General features: G+C 35.4%; 1 protein-coding gene across 2 annotated transcripts in view; it reads left to right on the top strand.

Moving 5' to 3' along the window:
- The window catches only part of Smyd3 (SET and MYND domain containing 3), a 699,549-nt gene that overhangs the window by 654,962 nt on the left and 31,759 nt on the right, over window positions 1-12,828 (top strand). The gene's annotated exons all lie outside the window — the stretch shown is intronic.

Raw genomic sequence — 12,828 nt, 5'->3', positions numbered from 1 at the left:
CTTGATGAGTTGACTATGGAAGAGATTGCCCATGTAGGAACCTAAAAGTCAAAAGTTATGGGAACTACATGTGAGTAACAGCCACATAGAACTTCAGAGAGGGAAACCGGGTTTGTTTCTCTAGCAGCAAAAATGAGATACCCTTGCCTGCCTGTTTTTTGTTTTGGTTTGTTTTAGCCAGAATAGCTGTAATTTGTGCAAGTCCTTCTAACTATAAAAATACTGAATATCCAGTACATAGCAGGGAAATGGTTCTGCCTGTAACATGATGTGATTTTGAAAAGTAATGGAAATGGAACAAGGCATATAAAGATACTCCTCTAATGAACACAGTTCTGTTTGCTGGACATTTTTCCTGCTAGCAAATTATATTACTCCATCAACTTGGTAGAACATCAATAACGTCTTCAGAGAATAGCGTGTGAAAACTGAGCTACTCCATGACAGGATTTTTGAAGACAATGTAATTTGGCATTTCTCAATTTTCTCTGATTTTGCACAGAGAAAATGGAAGACTATAATAAACATTTCCCACAAAAGATTTCTTAAATGGAAACACAGCTGGTAGGAACAGTATACTGCAATGTACTTGGACGCTGGGTTCCAGGTTTTCTCTGGGAAACAGCCATGCCAGCATTGGTTTCACATTTTTCCAACACTTTTTTCCCCCCAGTTAAATGATGGATTTGATTCTGCCTATGAGCTTCTGGTGCAGGATTCGGGGAAGAGAGTAATTCCAGCCTGCTGGGATGTTTGTAGACTTAAGTTATATTAGGGCTATTGAAATTGATTGGAAATATTTTAGTTGCCCTTTAAGGAGGTAGCACAGTGCAGAGCTAATCACAAGCAAGACTGTTGGATAGGTGAGGTTTTAGTGAGGCAGTGAGACAGACAGAGAGACTAGAAAGAATATAGGCTCAGGCACCAGCTGCTGGGTTCTGATCCCAGCTCCCTGGGACATTTACTTGTTATGCTGCTCAGAGCAAACCGAATAGTCTCTGGGAACCTCAGAGTCCACATCTCTATATACACGATAATAAACTACATAGTTATAATTGTTTTGTGGTATATAAAGAGCTTATCTTTACCATGCTTATTAGCATAGTGTTTGTTGCCTTTGGTATCCTACCTAGCTTTTTGTCACTTTCTTTGCCTCTTAATGTTCTGTTGCCACCATTGTCCCAACCCCACCACCAACTCAATTTGATGCTTATTCTTAGTTCTCAACTGTCAATGTGAGATTTATTTAATCAGTGTATTGTCTAGTATCTCCAAGAGTTATTGCTTTTTTTCAAAAAACAAAACTTCCTACAAATTGAAATAAATATAATTATGGAATATGTACATTCTAAAAGGCTCTGGAGAAAATAATGGAAGGGGAGACAGAGCAAAGGGATCTCCATGGTGAGGAATCACCTACCCAGAAGGTGGGAAGAGGAGAAAACATGAAATACTTGCTATGTTAGCCTTTTGTTTCCTTAGGAGGGCATATGAAAAAGGCACATTTTTCTACTTGTATGTACAAATAGAACTGTCCAGGTGAGTAATGAGACAGCCTTCACCTGCCTTGAGACACCCCAGCTATTCAGGTTACCCTAGCTGAGTTTCTGAGGAGAGATATCCCTGCTGCATTTTCTCTGAATCTCTTATCTACAAAATATATGAGCATCCGAAAATGGTGGTTACTCTAAATTTTGTGGTAGGTTCTTCCACAGCAGTAAATAACTGAAGCAACCATTTCCTATCCATAGATGCTAAGATACATTTTCTGCATTATTTCCACACTAACTTCTTTTTTATTGATTTTTTAAAAATAAATGACAGCCAAATGCATTACAATTCTTATTACATGTATACAGCACTATTTCTCGTATCTCTCGTGTATATAAAGTATGTTGACACCAATTCGTGTCTTCATACATGTACTTTGGATGATGATAGATACAGTGGAAACCTATGAATAAGGGAGATGTGGTAAATGAACATGCCCAGATAACTTGGTAGTAAAATGTATATCTAAACACTTGAAATTAATGTGACTCGCTCAATTTTGTTCTTCTTTTCCAAAATTGTGTTAGCTGCTCTAGTCCTTTACCTTTCCTTACAAATTTTAGAATAATCATGTTCACACCTTGTTAGAAATTATTTAACCTATAGATAAATTTGGGAAGAGTCAATAAATCAAACTTCATTGAGTTTTCCAAAACATGAACTCAATGTGTCTGTCCATTTTATTTAGATCATAGATTTCTTTCTCTCCATTTTATTTAGATCTCTGAATTCTTGTTTGTTTTGTAATTTTCAGTATACAAGTACTATGTGTTTTTAGATGTAAAAATATTTCATTTTTAGATTCATACCTAAGTGATTTTTAATGGTATTATATCTTTGGTTTTTGTGTAATTCACACTGTTTATACAATTAATTTTTGTATGTTGAATTTGTATTCTCCAGCTTTATACTTTACACTTATTGATTCTAGGAATGTTTTCATAAATTCCTTGGGATTCTTTACTAGCAGTCATGTCACCTAAATAGATAGTTTCTTTCTTCCTTTCTAATCGATATCCCATTCTTTTTTTTTTTCTTGACTCATAGCATTGGCTAGTACTTCAAGTACTATGTTGAATAAGAGTAGTGATAACAGACATTCTGCCTTTACCTTAGTTTTTGTGAGAAAATATTCAGTCTTAGTGTTTGCCAGTGGAAACAGTATACAAATTACCCTTGGCCCAGTGTTCTTTGAATTCCTCATCAGATTATAAGTGAACTATAAATTCATGTACTCCATCCAGAATCATTTCTCATAACCTAGTGTATTTTCATCTATTGGGAACTAGTGGACTGAAATGATAGCTTCTCTTATTTTGCCTGTGGAACATGAAATAGATGTAAGCACATCAAAAACAAAATATCCCAAAATGCACTTCTGCAAAGGTTTTTCATGTCTCATTCTTCTCTTACTACATTACTTAGAGCACTGACTTTGTCATTATCCACTTTGATACACCTAATCTTCTACTCTTGCCACATCACCTTCCTCTCTAGCCAGTTATTTCCCAGGAGTTACAGTGTCTGAATGGGCCAGTATGACTGACTTCAGCTGCTACAGAAACCAGCTCCACATGTCACACAGACAGTTGCACAGATTCCTGCTTGGTCAGGCTTGCATTTCTGTTCCATGATTTGGACAGTGGGAGGGGTTCTTGCCCACACTTTCAAACAGGCAGGTGTACCAACAGAGTGTGTCAGTGTGCATTGCACTCAGCAAACCTTCTGGACCCTGGCATTAGGTAGTTTCTTTAGACTCTGGCATTAATCCTAGTTGTAAATTGTATTTTTTAAATTGTCTTTAAAATTTTTTTAAATGTTTGTATGTTTTGATATTTCTTTTAATAATAAAATGGGAGTGTTGTACTGGAGGTAACTTCACTAGATGTGTGAGTACTTCATTTTAGCTGTGTGAGTACCGTTTTAGTCATTTTTTTTTTCCTGTTGTGACTTAAAGGCCTGATGAGAACAATTTTAGAAGAGGAAAAGTTTATTTGGGGGCTCATGGTTTCAGAGGTCTCAGTCCACAGACAGCTAGCTCCATTCTTTGGGGCTCAAGGTGAGGCAGAACATCATGGTGGAGGAGTGTAGCAGAGGGAAGTGGCTCACATGATGATCAGAAGCAAAGAGAGAGACTCCGCTTGCCAGATACAAAATACATACTCAAAGGCACACACACACACCCCTGACCCATCTCCTCCAGCCATACCCTGCCCACCATTAGTTACCACTCAGTTAATCCTATCAGGGGATTAATTCACTGATTGGGTTAAGACTTTCATAACCCAATCATTTCACCTCTGAATGTTGTTGCATTATTTCATACATGAGCTTTTGGCAGACACCTAATATCTAAACCATAACAAGTACCATTAGTGATTACCAATTTTGTCATAGGTGGCCATATTCCCTAGCTTTAAATTGCCAAAATGGCAAACAGGCCATTAACTGTACTTTCAGGGGAAAACAATAGCAAATATTTCTCCGGGACATCAATTTAAACTCAAATAATTTTACAATTGTAAAGAAGGTAAACACTTCTTGACTCACTTCCTCTTTGACAATGACAAAACAAACAGGGTTCCCAAAAGAGATGAACCATTCTTTTCACAAACATTTATTCTCCCCTCAAATCCTTTCCTTTCTTCCACTCTTTGAAAAATTACTGCTTGAGCAGCATGGACTGCATTGCTTAAAACTGTCAAAATCCTGCAAGTTGACAAGCATGAAGAAAGATTAGTCATGGCTACAGAGACTCTTCTAGAAATAAGATTAAAGGGACTAGAGTAAGTTGACCTCTAAGCAGGGATTTGATTATATAATTAAGCATATGAAATGCATATACATTTCTGTAATCTTGAAGGAGTGATACATATTTGGGTTTGGATGGAAGGGTAGCTGCGCCTATCTGACCCTCAATAATATCAGCACTGTCCATTAGCACAGAATGCTCTGAAGACACAGCTGTCAGAAGGACATATTTTCTTTTATAGCAACTGTGGAACTTGGGAAGGGAGAGATCATTAGAAAGCACATACCTTTTAGCTGTTTTACAATTATGTATTTTTAATATAAAAAGGCCAGCCTTTATCACATGGGGAAAATTCATGTTTAAAAGAAGAATCCATTTTCATGAGAAATGGTGATACCAGACAAATAATTTGGAATTAGATAACCACTGGTTTAAATTCCTCCCAGCTGCCCAGTACTGTTCCAGTTAGTAATTTATACTAGGATGAAATCATAGCTCTGTTAAATCAATTCCAGAGAAGAAGGTAGATTAGTGGTCTACAGAGACTAGGAAAGGTAAGGGGAAGAGGGAGAGAGACAAGTCACACAACAGGTATCAAGAGATAGGTATGAATAATTATTTCTTGTGTTCTGTAGTGCAGTAGAATAACTATAGTCTATAATAATTCTTGATATATTTCAAAATAACTAGAAGAATCTGATATTTCCCAACATAGAAATGATAAAAGTTTTAAGTCATAGAAATGCTAATTACCCTGATTTGATCATTGTGTTGAATTATTATACTGTACCCCCTAAACATGTACAAATATGTGTCAATTAAATTGTTTTAAATTGTAGCTGTCATTTTTGTTGAGTTTCCTAATTGCCAAAATGGTGATAGTAGTAGTATCTATCCCATAAGGTTCTTTTTTTCCCTATAGCTTTATTGAAGTATAATATGCATACCATAAAATTCAGCCATTTTAAGTGTATAATTCTTTGAGTTTTAGAAATTTTTAGTCATGCAGAGAGCACCAAAATCCATTTTTAGAATACCTGTAGCAGTCCTAACGGTTTCCTTATGCTTGTTTGCAGTCACTGCCTGCTCCCATACCTAGCTCTTGGCAACCACATACCTACTTACTGTCTCCATAATTTGCTTGTGTTAGAAATTTTATATAAATACAATCGTACAATATGTAGTCTTATTTAATTGGTTTCTTTGACTCAGCATAATGTTTCTGAGGTTCATTCATATTGTAGTATGTATCTGTACTCTATTCCTTTTCACTGTTTAGTAGTAGTACATTGCATGAGTACACTATATTGCATTTAAGTACTCACCACTTGATTATTTAGGTTATTTCCACTTTTTTTGGCTATTATATATATAAGTCCTGTGTGGACATAGTTAATTTCTCATCAATGATAGTAGTAGAATTCTAGGGCAGCTACAATTTTTATTGAGATGTAGGGCTAGGATGTAACTCAGAGGTAGAGTGCCTGCCTTTCACGTGCAAGGCCCTATGTTCAATCCCCAGGACCTCCCCACCCAGCCAAAAAAAAAAAAAAAAAATTGTGATATAACTCACATCCCTGAAGTTTACTCTTTCAAAGTAGACAATTTAGTGGTATTTAGTATATTCACAAAATTGTGCAACCATCACTACTGTCTAATTCTGGAACATTTTAATCATCCTAAAAGAAACTTCATCCTCCACAGCAGTCACCATAAACCTTGTGCTCACATCTCATGGGAACCCTAATCTACTTTCTGTTTCTATGGATTTACCTATTCTGGACATGTCGTATTTACATTTCTTATATAAATCTTTTTCTGTCTGGTCTCTTTTACATAGCATAATGTTTTCAGGGTTCATCCATGTGAACTGTTTAGCACTGTGGTTTTGATTTTTAGTTCCCTAATGTTAAGCATCTTTTTATGTGTTTATTAGTCATTTGCATATCTTCTTTGGAAAAATGCCTAACCAAAACCTTCGACCATTTCAATTGGGTCATTTGTCTTTGTTTGACTTTAAGATATTGCCAAAGTGTTTTCCAAAGTGTTTGTACCATTTTACATTCCTTCTAACAGGAGGGTCCTAGTTCTTCCACATCTTCATCAACACAGAAAGACAACAGTGTCAGTCCCTTTGATTTTAGCCATTATCATAAATGTAAAGTGGTGCTCATGGTAAAACATTTTCCTAACATCTAATGTTACTGATTATCTTTTCCTGTACTTATTTGGCATTTTCTTTTTAGAGAAGTCCATTAGTCTAAAAGTCTCTTGTTAATTTTTCTTTTTCTTTTTTGTCTTCTTATTGAGTTTTAAGAATTAGTTATATATTTTGGATATACCTAATATCAGATATATATTTTACAAATAATTTCCTCTTGTCTGTCAGTTATCTTTTCATTTTCTTAATAATATTTTATAGAACAAGGGCTCTTAATTTTGAGAAATCTAATTTATCATTTTTTTTCTTTTGTGAACCAAATTTTGGTGTCATATGTAGGAAATATTGCCTGATTCAAGATCATGATGATCTTCTCCTATGTCTTCTAAAAATTTTATAAGTTTAAGTACATTTAGATCAGTAATCATTTTGAGTTCAAAACCTCATAATAAACTTTGTTGTAAAATTTGTATATAAGTTCAGGTCAAGGTTCATTTTTCTTCCTAGACCAGACTAGACATTTTTCCAAAAAAGATATAAAAATGGCTAACAAGGATGCTCAACATCATTAGCCATCAGACAAATGAAAATCAAAATCATAAAGAGGCATCATTACTAGGATAGTTATCATCAGAGACATAATAACAGGTGTTGGTGAAGATGGTCAAAAACAATATCCTTACTCCAATGACTTTTCCTTGTGCCTTTGTAAAAAATAATTGGCTATCTTTGCATGGATCTATTTCTGGGAATTCCTGTTGTGTTCCGTTCATTTTGCAATGACACCCTGTCTTGACTGCAGTAGCTTTATAGTGAATCTTAAAACTAGATTATATGAGCCCTCCAATTTTATTCTTTTTCAAAATTGTTTAGACTATTCTAATTCCTTTAAATCGCCACATAAACTTTAGAACCAGCTTGTCTCTATCATGCTTGGAGTTTTATTACAAGTGTAATAAATCTATCAACATCTTGACTGTATTCGCCTTCAGTTTTGAAAGATAGTTTCTCTGGATATAGATATCTTGGTTGACAGTTTGTTTTCTGCAGGATGATGACTGTATAATTCCCCTGTCTTTCATCTCCATGTTTTTTCTGATAAGAAGTCAGCTGTTTCCCTGTATGAATTGTTTTTCTCTTGCTGCTTTCAAAATGTTCATTTTGGCTTTCAGCAGTTTGACTGTGATGTATCTAGTTGAGATTTTCTTTGTGTTTATTGTATTTACTGAGCTTCTTGGATCTATGGGTTAATATTTTAAAATTTAGGATATTTTGAATATTCTGTGTGGATATTACTACTTCAAACATACTTTCTCCTCCTTCAGGTACAACCGTTATACATTACTCTCTGTTCTAGAGGTTTGATAATTTCTACTGATCTACTTTCCAGTTTGTTGATTCTTTCTCCTGCTATGTTAAACTACTGTTGAATATAGTGAATTTTTTTTAATTTCTCCATTGAGATTCCCTCCCACCACTTGTCATTTTTTAACTATTTTCCTTATTAATATTTTTAATTATTTTAACATATTTATAATAGCTCATAAGCCTCATAAGTCAGTTTCTGTTAAAGTTTTTTTCTCCTAAATATGTTTCCTACTTTCCTGGTGTTTTGCATGTATACTTGTTTCCTGTTGCTGTTGTAACAAATTACTACAAAATTAGTGGCGTAAAACAATACAAATTTATTAGAGTTCTGTTGGTTGGATGTTTTCATGGTTCTCTGGGCCAGAATCATGATGTCAGCATGGCCATATTACTTCTGAAAGTTCTGTGGAAATTCCCTCACAAATCTGTTTCCTTAACCCTTTCCAGCTTTAGAGTGGCTCATATTCTTTGACGCATGGTTCTTTTCTGCATCTTCAAAACTAGTAATATGGCATCTCTTGGACCCTGTTTCTTTCATCCCATCTCTTTTCTCTGACCACAGTTGCAAATGGGTCTCCAGTTTTAAAGCTTGTGTGATAAGATTGTGTCCACCTGTATAATCCAGGATCATTTCATAGTCTTTTTGCCATGTAAAGTAACAGGTTCACAGATTCTGGGGATCAGGGCATTGACTGATCTCCCTATCACAGAGAGAAAATAATGACTGAAAACTGAATATTTTAAGTAATATAACTCTGCATTCTGTTTTATTGTTCCGAAGGTGCTTGATCATTTTGTGGTGTGCTGTTTTTGTGAATTCCTTAGACTTAAACTTCTGTGTGTGTAAATGTTGTTTTTCCTTGGTATTTTACTCTTTCTCATCTTTTTAGCCTGGTTTTCTGGAGATCTCTCTGGGTCCACATAGCTTTGTAGTCAGCTAATGATTTGGACAGAGGTGTGGCTCAAACACCTTGACCTGTAAGGCTTCCATTCTGTGCTGATCATTGTATATTAGAAGGTAGATTCAGAGTTCTCAAACCTCCTTTTGGCTTTTTGTTTGTTTGTTTCTGGGTTCTGTCTTGTGTACATGCAGTTTTCCAATGACTGAGTAATATCTTTATTCAATTTATGATGCCATAAAGTGGTTGCCTCGGGCAATTTGTTTTATCCTTTCTTTTTGCAGAGAAGAAGCTCTCACCACTTCACATCATCATTACCAGAGTCTACTTGGGTAATATCATTTTGAGAAAAAACTGGGCTTAAACAAATAAAGTCCTTACAGGAGTGCCTGACACATAGCAGGTGCTCTATCTAACCAAATTAACTGCTATCATCATTGTATTGTTCTTATTAGTGATAAAACATCCAGAGAGCACACATCCAAGACATATTCATAGTTGTCCATGATTAATATTTTTGGTAAAGGATCCTCTCTAGCCTCTTACTTCAGGAAACTCCTTGACTATAGAACAGGTGTCAGCAACTTTTTCTGTAAAAAGTGGGTAGTAAATATTTTAGGCTTTGCAAGCCATAGCCTAAATAACTCAGTACTGCTGCTGAGACATGAGAATACTGGAAGACTGTGCAAATGATGGGCATGCTATATCCCAATAAAACTTTATTTATAAAAATGTGTTGTGATTGAGATTTGCCTGCAAGCCATAGTTTATCAACCACTACTCTAGATTCACTTCCTCATATTCTATATCCAAGCAGTATCAGATCCTTTGCCACAACAGGCTATATTTTTCTTTGAAAATCACCAAAGAAGAAAATATCTCTGCTTCCCAGCACCACAATGCAGTGCTTTGCAACACCTGTGCTCTAGAAGCCCATGCCAAGACTTCTTCAGGGTTTATGAGTTCTTGAATAGTTGGCACCTGTAGCAACTGATTTCAGTAAAAGTGCCCTTGTGACTGAAATGCACGTCAAAAAACACACATACATGTGGTATTTTTAGATACCATTGTAGATACAGTCATATACAACTTGGAAGCTCAAACTCTATTTCATCATCTATTTAAAATTCACTTGTGGAACTTTTTATACATTTTTTAATTTTATAGCTTTCATTTTTCTTCCAAATAAGGGAAAGGTATACACATTTTTTTAAAACCATGGTGTTCCCTCTCACTGATTTAACACTCAACTTTTAAGATCATTAAATCCCTAGATTAACCTGACTATTCTTTATACATTGGCTTTATACCCAGAAATTAAAACAGAACATTAAATCAGCTTTTGAAGACTTTCTAAAATTAAATATATATAATGAAGAATATATGAGTCATAGATGAGCTATATATGTAATTATGAAGAAAAGATGTGTGTAACTATTTGTGTTCTTTCTGGCTAAAGAAATGTTCTAAGTACCTTAGCATACTCAAGTCCTGTTCTCTCTCCTGCTGACATATATCATATATGCTATGATTATAATGTATTTTAATTTGACTTTATTATTTTTAACCCACAAAACATTACTTTAAATTCTCTCTCTCTCTCTCTTTTGTAGATGGACAGAATGTCTTTATTTTTTTTTTTTTTTTTTTTTATGTGGTGCTGAGGATTGAACCCAGTGCCTCACACATGCTAGGCAAGTGCTCTGCCACTGAGCTACAACCACAGCCCCCACAAAACATTTTTAACTTGTCAATATTCATAGATTTACCCATCTTGAGGATTCTCTTTGTCTTCATTTCTTTTTTTTTTAATTTTTTATTGTTGGTTATTCAAAACATTACATAGTTCTTGATATATCATATTTCACCCTTTGATTCAAGTGGGTTATGAGCTCCCATTTTTACCCCATATACAGATTGCAGAATCACATCAGTTACACATCCATTGATTTACATATTGCCATACTAGTGTCTGTTGTGTTCTGCTGCCTTTCCTATCCTCTACTATCCCCCCTCCCCTCTCCTCCCCTCTCCTCTTCTCTCTCTACCCCCTCTACTATCATTAATTTGTCCCCCTTGTATTATTTTTCCCTTTCCCCTCACTTCCTCTTGTATGTACTTTTGTATAACCCTGAGGGTCTCCTTCCATTTCCATGCAATTTCCCTTCTCTCTCCCTTTCCCTCCCACCTCTCATCCCTGTTTAATGTTAATCTTCTTCTCATGCTCTTCAACCCTACTCTGTTCTTAGTTACTCTCCTTATATCAAAGAAGACATTTGGCATTTGTTTTTTAGGGATAGGCTAGCTTCACTTAGCATAATCTGCTCTAATGCCATCCATTTCCCTGCAAATTCTATGATTTTGTCATTTTTTAATGCAGAGTAATACTCCATTGTGTATAAATGCCACATTTCTTTTTATCCATTCGTCTATTAAAGGGCATCTAGGTTGGTTCCACAGTCTTGCTATTGTGAATTGTGCTGCTATGAACATCGACGTAGCAGTGTCCCTGTAGCATGCTCTTTTTAGGTCTTTAGGGAATTGTCTTCATTTCTTCTTCTTAGACCTTCCATCTATAATCACTTGTTACCCAGAATCTTACAAATTTTTCATCCCAAGCAGGTCAATAAGAAGGGAAGATTTTGCATTAGAGTCCATTATGTTGGGTAAACACTGGGCTTGCTGTTCTGTCCTCCAATGCCTCACAAAGCTGGTGAAGGCAGAGGTTCCAACCTGCCAGGAATTCCAACCTGCCATTCTGCTGGCTTCTTGGGGGTCCCTCTGTTCCTTACTATCTTGCTGGCATTTGATTGATTTTAAAAATATGTTAGCATTTTTCATTATTTTCTGCAAGATAATCAGTAACCTGCTGTAGTACTAGAAGCAGAATGCCAACCAGTTTTGTAAATTTGTACTAATAACAAATAAATTATAAAATTCTACTCATAGGTCCTTCTTGGGACATGATTCTAGAATGGTATGACCACATGTGTGTTTATAATTAAGGGCTTTCAGAAGTGTCTTTTATTGCCTGCAAGTATGAAAAGACTATAGAAGACAGATGAAAATATTTTAATGAAAATCTCATTACCATTTTTTCTTAAGGACTTAATAAGCTAAATTATGGTTATTGCATAATTTAATTATAGTGGCTGACCTTAAAATACTTCAAATTATCATCAAATATTTTACAGTAAAAAATGATGTTATAAAATATGAACCAGGCAAAAGCCATTGACAAAGGACAACACTGTCACCATTCTGAGTATGAAAAGAAAACTATTTACATGAAATACAATATCATCCAACCTGCCTAGAGGCTTCTGACCAGTTCTTACCACTGTTCCTGCTTATGGCCAAGCTGCTTGTGGACTAAGCAGCACATGAAGCAGATTTGGCAAAGGGATGAGGATGTTTGCCTACAAGTCGAGCATTAAATGAAAACAGTTAAACACGTTTAATTTGAGAGTTAAAAATATAAGCAATGGTTTCTCTGTTCATTTTTCTGTAAAAAAAATATCAAAGTTCAAACTTTGTGGTTCAAAATTGGTTAGCTCTATCTGCAATTTACGACTTTTTCCCTTAAGGAGGTCACTTCTGCAGAATCATCTTGGGTCCTCCGTCTCAATGTGCATCTGAAAAGAAGCAAGTAAACATAAAGGTGAACTAAGTAGAGTTTTTGAACTGTTAGAAAATAAACATTTTGGGACTGGGGATGTAGCACAGAGGAGAGGGGAGGGGAGGGGAGAGGTGGGGAGGATATAGTTGTATACATTTCCAAGTGTTCTCCCATCACTTTTCTTACCATCTGGCTAGTGGTGAGGTCTTGAACCCAAATCTCCTGTCTCCTTTAATGTACGTACTATTTTATACCACTTCCCAGTCTGTTGGCTGCTCCTGAGCCTAAATTACATGGACATCTAGAATAAACAAAGTGGGTTTTTTTCTTAATATCTGATTAAAGATTCTTTTTAACAATGGGCCATATACAAATAACTCTTAACAAACTTGTGAGAAAAAGAAAGCCCTGCCTTTTGAATGAAGGATCAATTTGGAAGAAATTGTTAAGGGAAGTATTAATCTTTTTTATATAAAAA

Source organism: Marmota flaviventris, chromosome 12, assembly GCF_047511675.1.
Source record: "Marmota flaviventris isolate mMarFla1 chromosome 12, mMarFla1.hap1, whole genome shotgun sequence".
In the NCBI taxonomy this organism is placed as follows: domain Eukaryota; kingdom Metazoa; phylum Chordata; class Mammalia; order Rodentia; family Sciuridae; genus Marmota; species Marmota flaviventris.
The sequence above is the reverse complement of the archived record's forward strand: the minus strand, read 5'-3'. Positions and strand labels throughout refer to the sequence as shown.